At 47.4% G+C, this 11274-nt stretch overlaps 1 protein-coding gene and 1 pseudogene across 1 annotated transcript in view; one reads left to right on the plus strand and one right to left on the minus strand.

Annotated features, from left to right (window-relative positions):
- Window positions 1–11274, minus strand: part of LIPC (lipase, hepatic) — a 132379-nt gene that overhangs the window by 55280 nt on the left and 65825 nt on the right. The window lies entirely within an intron of this gene.
- The window catches only part of LOC106724266, a 16697-nt pseudogene that overhangs the window by 5044 nt on the left and 379 nt on the right, over window positions 1–11274 (plus strand).

Raw genomic sequence — 11274 nt, forward strand, 5'->3', positions numbered from 1 at the left:
TATACTTTATGAATCAATAAAAAATTTACAATTTTTAATTATAAACCTGTGTTTTCTATCAAAATTACTTCTTGCATGAATTTTGGGACACCCTATAAACGACTCCTGGATCTGGAGAGGTCACCGTGTGGCCTTTTCCAAGCAGCTGACTCAGCCTCCTCAGGTCACTCACCTTCCTTCCTAACTTCCCACCTGGATCAGAGGCCCTGTCTGGGTTTTTCACACCCATCCCCACCTCTGACTTGTCTTAAAAAGCAAAATAAAACAACCCAAAAGGCCTAAACCAAACTCTTGCTGAGTCCAGGGCAGCTGCCTCTGGGCCTCTGAGTTTGGACCTGCCTGGTGCGGGTCATCAGAAACTGACTAAAGGACACACATGGGGACACCTATTGGTCCTACGGATGCTCTTAGCACAGACATCTCTGCAGACTATGAGGTTTTTAGTAAAGGAGACATGGTCCCAGGCCTGGTTACCCATGGCCTTGGGATTGTTGCCTCAGAGCCTCCACTTCCTCATCTGTAAAGTGGGTACAAGGCCAAAATGAACAGGGTCAGTGCATTCTGTAGGGTACGTCCAAATGTCCTGCGGAAGCAGGGCCGAGTTGGAAAACACAAAAAACAATGGGAAAAGCTACTATTTTTTGAGTGCCAGCTATGTGCCAAGCATTTTGTGAATGTCATCTCCATCGTTCATTGATACACTCTTATATTCTTGTCTTTTTTCTCTCTTTTTTTTTAAAGAACTTCCTCTGTGCTAGGCTAGCTGCTAGGAGTAAAACAGGAAAAAAGATAGACAAAGTTAGTGCTCACGCCCTTATTCCAGTGCTTTGTATTAAATGCAAAGTTTGTAAAATCCTTAGCACAGTGCCTGGCATACGGAGGTTCAGTTTTCTATTATTTCGTATACTTGTAGATTAAAGAAGCTAGACTAATTTTTATTACAGTTGGGACAGTGAGAAGGTTCAGGGGAATGCGTGAGGATTCCATCCTTCTCTCTGAGAATGCTATTGGAAAGAGACAATCTCTCTTATGAAAGCTGTTGCTTCTGCAAAGGAAAAGCCTGCCTAAGCCACAGAGACGGCAAGGCATGCGCTGGGCCCAGGGCAGGGGTGTGGCTGATGGTTCTGCACCCCAGATGTCTCTCCCAGCTTTGGTCAGCATTCACACGCGGTGGGCACATCGTTGTGTGGCTTAGCTGGCTGGTTACCTGGCGGTGGGAAATGAAATGTGCCAGCAAGGCCTCTGGTTGGAAAGCTGCAGACGGTTGTGAGCCAAAGAGAATGTGCCTGTCCTGGTACTGCATGTCTCGTGTTTCTCCGAGGCAGCTCCAGGTTAGGAGACAGAGACCAAATGAAGCGCCCATTCAATCGGAGTGGGGCCCAGAGACTTGCTCCATATCCTGGGAGCAGTCAGTGGGAGAACAGGGAGTTCACAGATTTGAACTCAGGTCTGTCTGACTCCAGGCCTACAGGGTCAATCTAGGTGTCTGAATGCAAGTAAGCCAATATAGCAGACCATTTTGCTATGGGATATTAGCTAGTTTATTCATCAATAACCTGGTACATTTGAGGTTTATTTGCTTCTAAAATCTTGTAAGTCTCTAGACCCAAATTGTCTATTGGATTGAAGGAATTTATGGCATTTCTGCAAAATGCATGGTTGTCAAGGACACCAAAATAAGAGCACAGGAGAATAAAAAGCTCAAACTAAGAGATCAGAGAAGTGGGGTTTGCCTTATCTGAATTGGGTATTCATTCCCCCTGCACCCTATGGTTATTTACTATGGGATTTTTTTGTGGGCTGCCCATGGGCACTTCCTTTACCAAAATAATTAGACTATATTAGACTCTACATATTCATCAGGATGAGGTATAATAATGCTTTTGAAAATTTCAAATTATTTTTATTGTAGTGTTTGCTATGTGTCAGATTAGCTATTTGTCAGGCTGGCTTGTGGCCTCGTGACATTGTCACGACTTCTAAGCAGGCCAGGACTTTATCAGCAGTGATCACACCCCCCTGGGACACAGGAACTCTCTCCTACCTCAGGGCCTTTGCACCAGCAGCTGGTTCTTTGTGGGGCTGACTTTTTCCCAAATCCACCTCCTCAGGGAGGCCTTTCTTGACCTCTCTCTGTAAATTAGGTGGTTCTGTTATTCCTATCACAGCATCTTGCTGATTGTTTCATAACACTTCAGGACCTGTAATGATTTTATGTTTTGCTTACTTGTTTATTAGAGTATTTCATGGAATGTAACATGCATGGCTAGTATGAAACCTTGTTTTGTGTACCATTAAAAAGGAAAAAAGGCAGCTACAAATTAAACTGTGACCTGATGCCTTGATGACAGTCCTGTGTCAAGCAGAAATTGGTCACAGCAGCCTCTCATTGCTTTGAGCTTTCTTTCATCTATTTTAAGAGTTGGCAGTTTCTCCCACTGTTATTTGCTTTGCTTAGAATATGCTGGACATATGAAACAGTAAAGCACAACTTCATATATTGTGATTATCTTTCCATAAATGCTAGTTTGTTACTTTGTAAGGAATTATTGGATGGCAGTCATTTCTCCAATGAGAAATATAAAAAGAATTTTTTTTAAATCCTCACTTGAGAATATGTATTTAATGATTTTTTTTAGAGAGAGAGAAAGGGGGAAAGAGAGTGAAACATCAATGTGTGAGAGAAACATTAATCGGTTGTTTGAGCCCTCACTAGGGCTCAAACCTGCAACCTAGGTATGTGCTCTGACCAGGAATCAAACCATCAACCTTTTGATGTATAGAACGATGCTACAACCAACTGAGCCACCAACCAGGGAGATAAATTCAAATTATGCTTTACCACCATCTCCATACCTTTTTGCAAATCATAGATTAGTTTTTGGAAAACAATTTAACTAGCAATTAAGCTTGACCTATGTAGTCCCAACAATGTATATAACTCAACTGAAGTGATGACAATCTGAGCACATCTGAGCAACCTCACAACATGGCCTTGCCCACAGCTTTTATAAGATACTAGAGGCCCAATGCACGAAATTCGTGCAAGGGGCTCGACCCTTGCAGCCCCAGCTGGCCCTCGCAGTCCCAGCTTCGTCCGGAAGGTTGTTGGATGGTTGTTCTGCTGTTCGGTCAAATTAGCTTATTAGCTCCTTATTATATAGAATGTTCCAATTTAAAAGATATTTTAAATATGAAGAAATGTGTCCCTTAGACTTAATGAAATAAAGAATCTATTTCCTCTACCAGGGAGCTGAGTCCTTGCCAACGTGTGCCCAGCATCTACACAATGTTGGCAAACATACAGCACTTAATAAATATGTACCAAATGAGTGGAGGAATTAGTATAATTGCATACTTGTACATTTTTGTTAACTGTGAAACTGATTGATGTCTTATAGAAATATAATAGCATATTCCTGGTTTCTGCTATCTTTATAAACTTTTTTGTTCTGAATTTATTTAATCCATAGCATTTTGCTGTTGATTAGTTAGATGTGGATTTAGTTAGAAAGTGGATTTACTAGTAGTCCAATTACAAGGACTAAAATTTTGACTGGTAGATAAAATGGTAGCTGCCCAGTGATAGAATTCACTGGTAATAGACAGGAGTGATTACTGATGACCAAGCAGTGTAAGCTGGGGAGTACAGGAGACAGTTGTATCCCTGTAAAAGTTGTGGCAAAGCACAGAATACACGGAGGGTCCTGGCTTAATGAACTGGCCGGCCATAGTATGGCTGTTAAGCTTTAGAATGGCATACAAGTACTAGGGCCATAGTGGTGATGGGAAGTGAGTTTTGAAGGAGAATATATATATTTACTGTATTAGGCTACCATGTGCTTATTTAATCCTCACACGAACCCTGGGATTAGATGTCATTGCTTCATTTTGAAAATGGGGAAACAGACTCGAGAGAGTAAATGTGTGCCTTAGACTTTAAAGTATCTGTTTCCTTTACCAGGGAGCTGAATCAGTGCCAACGTGCGCCCAGCACCTACACAATGTTAATGGATATTAAGGAATCAGAATGGAGAATATAGTGCATCTTCAGAGAGAAGTCAAGGTGTGAATATGACAGATTTATTCTGTCTCAACCACTGGCAGAGGACGGTGTTTTTCCCAGAGAGCGTTGAGGAGAACTTGGGATTTGGGTACAGCGACAAAGAGAGGATTCTGATAACGTGGCCCCACCATTGCCAGCATATCCTCTTTTTGTACTTTACTCGGCTCATTTTCCCCCCTTTGGGCTTTTTAGCAGTTGGCAAAGGAGTGACTGCACAAGGTCTGCTTTGATATAGGACTGGACATAATTGACTGATATTGTCAATGAAGGAGCATCAGCTACACTTGCCCTCTAAAGAGAGGCGAGCCCTAGCTGGGTTGGCTCAGTGGATAGAGGGTCGGCTTGTGGACTGAAGGGTCCCGGGTTTGAATCTGGTCAAGGGCACGTGTCCAGGTTGCAGGCTCAATTCCCAGCAGGGAGAGTTCAGGAGGCAGCCTATCAGTGATTCTCACTCATCATTGATATTTCTATCTCTCTCTCCTTCTCCCCCCCTTCCTCTCTGAAATCAATAAAAAATGTATGTATTAAAGAAAAAGAGAGAGGGAGGCGGGTGAGAGGCTGGGAGAGAAGAAAGGCAGGTGCATAGAAGAACGGTGAGAAAAAGTAGCAAGAGTGAAGTGTTAAAAAAACCCTCATGGCCCTTTAACAAAAACCAGGACACACTGAGTAGCTCTTCACACATGGGCCTGGGCAGGGTGCAAGGAGGCATGAGGAGAAACAGGTATCAGAGAAGCCGGGACTAATGAGAAACTTGTGGGGACTTCAGCCTTGAAGGCTCTCCCTCAGCCCCGCATTTGGGGATGAATGCAGCTTTATTTCAGAGCAAAGTTGATGCACACAGATGTTTCCATATGAATGGATGTGTTAATAAAGGGGGTGGGGAGGGCCTATAAGAAAGGCAAAGAGCTAGGCTAGACATTTTCTATTTTATCAAAGTCTGAGTGTGAAGGCTCTTCCCACCCCACAATGACCTCTGTGCTCTAGTGAGACTCTCTGAGGCCTGTGTTCAGGTCATTGTCACGAAGGGGGCTGGGCTGGACTGACTGCTTCGGATAGGAAGAGAAGGTAGTAGGGCCTGGCAGAGCCTGGATTTTAGAGTGACTGGCAAGTTGCCCTTTCTGTATTCCGGAATTACAGAGGCTGAAATGTGCCCCCTCTCTCTTTATTTTAGGAGGGACACTTCAGTGAATTCTTTTGGTTATCCAAGGAAGGCAAGCACTCATACCTTTTGGGGGAGAAAGGGGCCCTGATTCAAAGAAGTAATTCAATCATAGATATGTCCCACCATCTGCACGCGTATGAACGATCTCATTCCATTTATAAGCTTAATCACGAGCTAAGTCCAGTCACTTTGGCATATATTGGTCCCAGTTGTTTAAAGAAAGAAAAAGGAAAGACACGTTTTTCTCTTTTAGTGAGAAAGATACCTGAGTGGGTAAGAGAAAGAAAGAAGCAATCCCAGACAGCCCAGCCATCGCGAAAACCAATTTCCTTTCTGAGCCTATCAGGGCAGGTAAACAGGCTGCTGTTTGCCTGGTTGGCCCTGCACACCTGTAGCCCCTTCACTGGGCAGGGTGGGGGTGGGGCAGCCAGGGAGGCTTGGGAGCCGGGAAGCAGAGCCAGCTTTGAGCAGAACACAGCTTGAGCCTGTGGCTCCGGGAGAACTCGTGCTTTACTGGAGGGCCTCTCAGCTGGAGAAAGAGTATTGCCGCCCACATGGGTTTCTCAGAAGCCAGGGGTCTGGGTTTAGACTTGTGGGAATGCAGGGGGACTGGGCACAGGTGCCTGGACCCCTTTGCCTCGCCTTCTCCTCAGCCCCTCCCCTGCGGAAGGGCCGCGTGGCTGTCCCTGGAGCAGCTGGTCAAGTGTCTTCTGTGGATCGTGCCCTTCCTTCCAGGCGAGGCAGAACTGAAGCCGGAGCGCCCTTCCAGGGCAGGCTGGGTGTGGCTGCTCTTTCTGGGCTCCAGCATAGCTGTGGTTTTAGAGATCTAGGAAGGCAGAAAACAACACCCTTGTCCCTAACCAAGGAAGCCACGGAGAGCGTGGCGCCTTTTCCAGGACAGTCTCTTCTCTCCTGGGCTGAGGAGAGCCCAGCGTAAGGCACAGGTGCTGGAGAGGAGTCCCACACGGGTGTTTGTGTGAGTCCAGAGGTGGGCAGACAGGTGCTGTAAGGGGTGCAAGTGCAGCCGAGGCAGGGTGCACCCCATGAGGACAGGGCCGGGGGGGGGGGGGGCAGATTGTGGCCAAGGTGGCCGCCATTCCCTCTAAGGAAGTCCCTCCAGGTTGGCTGGGTAAGAGGAGACTCCAAACAGTCTGATCCTCCACCAGAGGCCCGGGAGGGCCAGCAAAAGGAGGCCATAGCCGTTTCCTGTGAGTAGGGAGCTTGAGGGGCTGCTTGGCACTGGCCCCCGAGAGCTGCCTGGTGGCTCAGCCCTGAGAATGCAACCCGCAGTCCCAGGAATGGAAGTGGATAGTCTGTGATGGTCTTGGCCTTGGGATGTTGGTGGGGGTGGGAACTGGCTTTAGAGATGGACGTTTAGCAACTTGAGCTTGTTCCAAAGAGAGTGACCGAAGGGTGAGGCACTGGAAACCAGGTCACCCAAGGACCGGTTGAAGGGATGTTTAGCCAAAGGAGGCCTGGGGTGGGGCTGGGTGCAGCATGAAGGAAACATAGCTTGGTACGACGAGGGGAGGAAGTTCTAATAGCAGCCAATCAGATCATCTGAACAACCCATCTTTATACTCATGAGATGCTGGTCTCCCCTCACAGGGATCCCGGCCCACAGGGTGGACCATCAGCAACAATAACTATTGAGCACTTACAATGTGCGGAGCCCTGTTCTAAATACTATTTTGTATATTAAATAATTTCATCCTCACAACAGCCCTATGACATGCATCAACCTTTGATGATTCCGCCTCTTCAAGATGAGAGAGCTGAGGCTCAAGGCTGATATAACTTGCCTGCGGCCATGTAGCTAGTGAGAGAGCCTGGACCCAATGCAGCAGAGGCCTCGGTCAGTACGTGGGCCGGTGCGTCTGCTCCCCCAGCCCCACCCCTAGCCCAGCAGCTGGTAGCTTTTACAGTGGCCTCCCTGCGCCCTCAGTCCCTGCCCATTCACGGACTGGTGGCCTCCTAGTGCTGTCACATGATGTTTCAGATGGCCCAGAAGAGGGGGACCTCTGGTGCCTAGGACGCAGGGAGTTTTATTCTCTTTGCCCCAGGGTGACCCCAGCTTCTCAGTGACTCACGTTCTGAGGTCTGATATCTGACCATGTGAGGGCTGTTCTTTCTCTAGCTGGGCCTGGTGACCACGGGGCCTCGTAAGAACTGGGAGATCACTTCGTTGTCACCAGGCCTTATACTCTGAGAACAGCTTGCCCAGCTCTCTGGCTCCAAGACACGGGCCACCGGCTGCCTGAGCGGATCTGTTCCTCCCGTGTGCCACTTTCTGGCACAAAGAGCACTGGTGTTTGAGGGTGGCCTGCTCTTTTCATCTTGTTTCTGATGGTAATGGTAGAAATGTCCTTTTTGGGGATGCATAGGAGATTGCCAGGAGAAGAAGATAGAAAGGAAAAGCAATCCAAACTTGTTCTTAACCAGAAACCTAGGAAATGAGTGGTTAGAAGTGGCGAGGAGAGCAGGCAGCCCCGAGCCTCTGGCTGATGCCAGAGCAGTGCAGTCCTCAGGCCACACTCGGCCTTGCCTCGGCCTGTCCAGTGCTGTCCCTGCCCCGAAAGCCCCCTGGTACTGGGGGTGAGGCGGGGAAGTGTTGGGCTCTAGAGATAGAACTGGATAAATGGGAATTTCGTTATAGCCTTGCCTTGAAGAAGTGCCTGTGTAAGCCCAGAAGCCATCTCTTTTCCGAAAGGTCCAAAGGTGGCCACAGGGTATAAAAGAGAAAAATGTAGAAGGGGTAGCTTTGATCACTTTTGCCCTGGGGTTTCCGACAATAGCGTATTTGTTTTCCTCTGCTCGGAGAGGTCACCACCCAGTCAGGCCGGAATAAGCCCACTGTGCGCTGGGCCTGGGGTTTCGGTGGAACCGATGGCGCTTGTTCGCTCCGGCAGGAGGCCCCGCGGCCTCACCCTGGCCTGCTCTGTCGGGAGAAGACTTCAAACTGGGGTATGGAGTTCTGCAGGAAACAGGGCTTTCTGAGATTTCTTTTTCTTCTTTCCACTTGGAAATTGTGTCCTGTCAGCTCTTGAAACAGATCATGGGCTTGGTAGTCTGGTTTCTGTGTGAAAATGCTCACCTGAGGAAACAGCATGTGTGAGCATGTGTGTGCATGTGTGTGTGTGTGTGTTTGTGTGTATGTGTGCACGTGTGCAGTCTATCCTGGGTTTTTCCGCTGGTGTGGGCCCTAGTGCCTGGAGAGTCACGGGCTGGGCCTGTCAGTTCTTGAAACAGATCATGGGCTTGGTAGTCTGGTTTCTGTGTGAAAATGCTCACCTGAGGAAACAGGATGGACTGGGGAGCGTGCATGTGTGAGCATGTTTGTGCATGTGTGTGTGTGCGTGTTTGCGTGTATGTGCACATGTGTGCAGTCTATCCTGGGTTTTCCCAGTGGTGTGGGCCCTAGTGCCTGGAGAGTCACGGGCTGGGGAAGACCTGTCTGACGTGCCACCTTGCTGTGGCTTCTGCCTCTGCTCTCTCTGCTTAGGTGACTTGCTCTCAGGTGCTCGCCCTGTGCTTGGTCCCTGGAAGGTGTGGGGCCTCCTGGAGGCAGGTGCCGACAGTGTATTGTATTCCAGGAGCTGTAGACACTGAGGCCCATGCTCTCTGCCTTTGGTGGGCACCTGGGGGCTGAGTCCTGCTCCTCACCCTGCTCTGGATCGAGCCGGTGCATTGGAAGCCTGACTTGCTGGTGACAAGACACACATGAGGTGGAGATAGAGTGATGAAGGGCCCAGGACCAGCTGTGAGGCTCTGTAAACAAAGCTCTCACCTCCTGGGGTCCTGGCAAAGATGCCTTGCTGTCCCCCAGGGCCCAGTCACCCAAGGGCCTGTGCTGTCCCTAAAGTCCTATCACAAGCCACCTCTATCAACTTTCAAGTCCCCCACCTTGGCCTCTGCCTTCCTTCTCCAGCCTCCAAATTGACAACCGCTGCCCCACCCACCCCCGCCCACTACCCATGACGATTCTGACCAGGGTTTAAGGGGCACATCAAGTTCTCTTATCTCAGAAAAAAAATAAAATCCTGATTCTACCACTTAACAGGCTGTGTAACTCTGGGTGAATTAGCTTACTTTTCTGAGCCTTGGTTCCCTCATTTTTGTCACCTGACTAGTAATACTGTCCTCATTCAATTGTGAATTGAATACATAGTGGATGAATGAATATGCTCCACTCATTTTGTACTTTTGGTATTGAAAGTCTTAGCTTTAGAAAATTTACTCCTAATTTTGAAACATTATACCCTAATGCCCACACATTAGTGACTTGGAGCTAACTATTTGTGACCCCAAAAGTAAGAGTGAAGGCCGGATCAATGATAAGGTTTTTGCAAAAGTGGGAAACATTTACATGGAACTGAACACAAAACTGACAAACCTAAGTGCAGGAACTGAGTAATGAGGCACCACAAACATTTCTTTCTTTTCGTGAAATATATGCTTAGCACCTACTATGTGCCAGGTATTGTTCAGGATACATAGATGAGTAAGTCACAAACAAGCCTGTCGTCCAGGCACATACTAGTACAGTGTGGTGGGGCAGGTGGTCCCGGGGGTAAAGAGCAGTTTGGGAGTGAGGAAACATTACCGGGCAGGTAGAGGCAGTGCGGTGTGGCTTTCGAGGAGGGGAGGGCTGGTGGGTTTCTGAATGGGAGTGGGGCACCTGAGGAACAGCAGAGGAGGAAGGAGAGGATGTGGTGCATTCATATTCCAGGAGCTGTATTGTCCCTTAGGTCCATGCAAAGCTCCACCTCCCAGGCCGGACCCTCAGTTACTTAGTCGGGCCTTAGGTCCAGCCTTGAGCATCTTCAGTCACTGCCTCTCTCTTGGCCCACACATCTCAAGGATCCCATTAAATTCTAGCCTCCGCGGCAGTGAGGCTGAGCTGGGATTTTACTGCCCCTCCTAACTGGTTTGTCTTTCATCCTTAGGTTTTCCTATCTAAATTCAGGCTACAGAGAGGTGGAGAGCCAGCATCTCCAAGATTGCACCGATGTCTGCGCTCAGAGCACAGTGTGAGCCAGATGAATTGATTTAAACTAGGAAAGAAATATTGGGTTTGCTTATTCCAAAAAAATCTTGGTAGGGTAATTTTCTCGTGAGGAAAATGGCTTCTGCAGAGAGTTTAAAAAATGGTATTGTTAGAAACTGGTAAATATAGTCATGGCAATTTAATGTACCTTTCCTTCTTGTGATTAGATCCAGTCAGATGTCACATCCCAGTTCAATCAGCGCGGATGAAAGTTCCTCTAAAAGCTAAAGCTAATTAAGTTCCCTTCTTCCTCCCTCCCCACCCCTGTCACCAACTATGATTTCTTTGTTCACTGATGCTGATGTTAAAAATAAATCGAAAATTCTTTGTCATTTTGGGAGAAGATTTGTCATCACCAAAGAGATACTAGAGTGTAGAAATGAAAAAAATAAAATAAAAAAACTTAGGGTATAAAATATAGGAAGAGTGACTTCCAGGTAATAATTACACTGGGACAAGTTGGATGCATTTGAGCATCCCGATGCTGAGCTGCCTCAAGTCTTCCCCCAAAACAGTCTAGGTATAAAGGGGAGAAGACCAGTTAGGAAGCTACTGTAGTGGTCCAGGGAGACAGCAAAGGCCCTGATGAAGTGTGGCTGCAGATGTGCAGGAGGGAGGTCCGCAGGAGGCATTCTGAGGTGGAATCAATAGCACCCAGAGGCTGGTAAGTGAGGGGTGAAGGATGAAAAAGCAGAGGAGGCCTTGAGCAGCATATTTGACAAGTTTTATCAATGTCTTTGTGGAAAGATAAGTTGAGAGATAACTAACTGGACCAACGTATCCAAAGTACCAATGCATGCAATGGTAGGTCACTGTGCTCTGACTTAGGGTCCAACCATTGGCTTTGTCTTAGAAATTTTATTTTTGATTTGTATAATAACATAGAATGTGAATTCATCAAATTTCAGATGTCAAGAATCTATAAGTGATACCAGAAACAAAAAACAAAGTCCAAAATGTCAGAGAGAGAGAGAGAGAGAGAGAGAGAGAGAGAGAGAG

The sequence above is a fragment of the Myotis brandtii genome, unplaced genomic scaffold (genome assembly GCF_000412655.1).
Source record: "Myotis brandtii unplaced genomic scaffold, ASM41265v1 scaffold781, whole genome shotgun sequence".
In the NCBI taxonomy this organism is placed as follows: Eukaryota; Metazoa; Chordata; class Mammalia; order Chiroptera; family Vespertilionidae; genus Myotis; species Myotis brandtii.